General features: G+C 35.2%; 1 protein-coding gene across 1 annotated transcript in view; it reads right to left on the minus strand.

Annotated features, from left to right (window-relative positions):
- The window catches only part of ERC2 (ELKS/RAB6-interacting/CAST family member 2), a 1,669,968-nt gene that overhangs the window by 1,105,037 nt on the left and 561,348 nt on the right, over window positions 1–3,583 (minus strand). The gene's annotated exons all lie outside the window — the stretch shown is intronic.

Here is a 3,583-nt window from a genome sequence, read left to right on the forward strand (position 1 = left end):
TACCAGGTTATTTTGACCACTGTGACTGTGTAGTAAATTTTGAGATCAGGAAGTAAAGAGGACCCCAAGTTTATTCTTCTTAAACAATGATTTGCTTATCCATGGTCTCCTTCCTTTCCATATAAAGTTAGTGACCAGTTTTTCCATCTTTATAAAAATAGTTTTGGAATCTGGATTGGGATCACTTTATATCTATAGACTGCTTTGGGTAGTACAACAGTTTTCTTATGATTAGTATTTGCCTAGTATGCCTTCTTGTACTTTCAATATCATTAACCTTATGTTGCAGATTTCTCTTGCAAGCAGGGTTTATAAAAAGTCTCTTATTTTGTCTAACAAAATTAAATGGAGCATATATTATCATTACAAATATATTTGGCTCCAATTGAACCACCTTATCTTGTGCTACTTATTCTATGATTTTTGTTTCTAATTTTTTCTTTCTTGACTTGTTTTGAACATTTTAATTATATTATTTTCAGTTAACCTAAAAGTTATGTTTTTATTTTACTTATATTTGCTGATTGTTTTTATTTATTTATTTCTAATCTTAAGGTTACTACTCTTGAAAATACAACATATTTACATTTTTAACTTATCTAAGTCTAAAAGTCATTCCATATGTTTATCTTCTTTCTGAATAACATAAGAATTTGGGGACACTATTAAGTTCAGTCACCACTCTCTTGACATGCACGTTATTGCTGGCATATTTTAGTTCTGTCTTATTTTCTTTTTAACTTAGTTGGACAACATCATTACTTTTTACAGTCCACGTTTGTTTCAATTTATTCAAACATTTATCATTTTTCTTTTTCATTATTCATTCCTGCATCTCAGATATTCCATCCAGAATCTCCTTTCACATAAAATATAGCTTTTAAATTTACCTTTATGAGGTTCTGTTGAGGGCAAACTCAGTTTTTGTCTAAAAAGAGCTCAATGCTATGCTTTTTTCTTAAATATTTTTTACTGAGTACTGAAATTAATTTTCTAAGCTAGGAGATATTTCCTCTCAGCACACAGAGGACATTATTCCACTGTTTCTGGCTATTCATGGTTCTATTGAAAAGTCACTTATCATCCCAAATTAATTCCTTTAAAAGTAGTGGGCTACACCAGAAATGGAGGCAGAGATGAGGACATGGAGAGATAGAGCATCCAAAGACTCTAGACTCATGGAAAGAGGGACGCTGTGTGCTGGTGAGCAGGAGGCAGGCTTGCAGAATGTGCCATTTAGCTTTTTAAATTATTATATATTCCTGAGGTTTTTTTTGTGTACATCCCCCACCCTCAAAACAACCAGGAAACAGAGGGAATGGAAGCCAATACTGTTGAATGATGATGCATGAAGGAGACTGTAAGCACTGATTGTAAAACCGATGTTCTCCCATGTAAACTATCACTCAATTCACAACAAAAACTTAAAAAAACAAAACAATGTATGCATTTCACACAAAAGGAACAAGAGCAACTCTAAAGCATAGATGAGAAATTGTGGGGGCATTTAGTCTAAATTAATGAAAAACTAACACAAATAATGAAACTGTTGACACAAAACAGAAAGAATTTAACAAACGTTGCTGAACAGTATGTATAAAAATTGTTAAATGGGGGGTATATTTTGTTGTTTATTTTTTACCAAAAATGAAAAAAAAAAAATTAAGTTTAAATGAAAAAACAAGTAGTGGGCAAACAATGTTACTTAGGTGATGGGGAAAACATTACACAACAAGAGGGAGATGTGAGGGAGAATGATGAAGGCTGGGGAAGACAGGGACAAATGCAAGAGTTAAAGGAAATGGAAGTAAATTCTGTTATATACATGATCCAGCAGTAAAAGTGATCTGTGGGCAGATACATGGACACACAGACAAACTGAATAGGTATGGGAGGAGGAGTGGAAGTATACCCACAAATATATAAAAGCTTGACAAATACATAGGTATTTAGCTTTGCACAATCAACACTCATGAAAGCAGCAGTCAAGAAATCAAATGACACATTGAAACAGGCAAATTTGTTGCACAAGACTTCTCTAAAGTGTTCAACAGCAAAGGAATCAGTTTGAGGACTAAAGTGCACTTGACCCAAGTCATGGCATTTTCAATAGTCTCACATGCAAGTGAAAGTTGGACAATGAATAAAGAAGATCATAGAAGAAATGATGCATTTGAGTTATGGTGTTGGAGGAGAATATAAAAAGTATCATAGACTTCCAGAAGAACAAACAAATCTGTTTTAGAAGAAGTACAGCCACGTGCTCCTTGGAAACCAGGATGGGAAGACTACATCTTTCATACTTCAGACATGTAATCACGATGAACCAGTTCTTGGAGGATATCATGCTTGGTACAGAGGAGTGTCAATGAAGTAGAAGTAGACTCCCAGCAAGATAGATTAGTACAGTAGCAGCAGCAATGGGCTCAAGCATAGCAAAAATTCTAAGGATGGCATAGGACCAGGGAGTATTTCTTTCAGTTGTACATAAGGTAGCTATGAGTAAGAGTCGACTCAACAGCACCTAACAACAACAATGGATAATTTTGTGCAAACATATCCATGAATGTGGTGAACCAAACAGTGGACAATTTTGAAAACTTCTTAGATATTACCAATTACACTGAGGGAATGAGTTGCTGGGGTTGGGAACTTAGGATAATAGTCTAGTGGGACACCATGGTCAACTGACATAACAGTACACAAAGACAGTGTTCTACATCCGACTTTTCTGAGTGGGATCTTAAAAGCTCATGAGAATCCATCTAAGCTGAAACTATTGAAAGCTTGGCATTAGTTAGTCCAGAGGACTAATGGAACATGTGAGCATGAGGCTATACAACTAGATCAAAAGAATTAGATGGTGCTTGCTTACCACTACCAATTGTTCTGAAAGGGATCACATTAGAAGCTCCTGGATACAGTGAGAGAAAATGTGGGGAAAATTATTTAAAAAGACCAGGTTTACTGGTCAGAAATAGATGGGAGGAACCTGAGAAAATGGCCCAAGGTCATCCTTCAGGTTTGGAAATGAACTCATCCTGGTGGTTCCACTTAAGTCAAGCAGTAGATTGGTATACATGGGGGACAACACTAGTGAGGCATGCACATCATGTAGTGATCAACCATTCAAGATCAAAAGGGCAGCATTTAGCTAAGGACAATATTCAGAAGAGTTGGGAAAGAAGGTGCAGTGGAAACAGGAAACACAGGGAGGAAGTGGAATAAATGATGTTACATGGAGGGGACGGCAATCATTGGCCTGAAATGGAATATATGATTTGTTGAATGTAAAACTTAGGATCTGTTCTGTAAGTTTCAATTCACACACAACAAAGTGTGTTTGTTTTAAGCAGTGGGTTTTCATTTTGTTGTTATTTGTCTTTTTAACATTATTAAGATATCAGCTACATACAATAAAGTTTATCTGCTTATAATATATAATTCACTGATATTTAGTACAGTTACCAAGTTGTACTAAATATCAAGCTGGGGGAATTGAAGAAAAAATTCAAGCCTTGACTTTCATTATTGAAAGATTCTCTGAGCAAATTATTGAATGATGCAGAGGGCATCAAGAAAA

The sequence above is a fragment of the Chrysochloris asiatica genome, unplaced genomic scaffold (genome assembly GCF_000296735.1).
Source record: "Chrysochloris asiatica unplaced genomic scaffold, ChrAsi1.0 scaffold00046, whole genome shotgun sequence".
NCBI classification, from domain to species: domain Eukaryota; kingdom Metazoa; phylum Chordata; class Mammalia; order Afrosoricida; family Chrysochloridae; genus Chrysochloris; species Chrysochloris asiatica.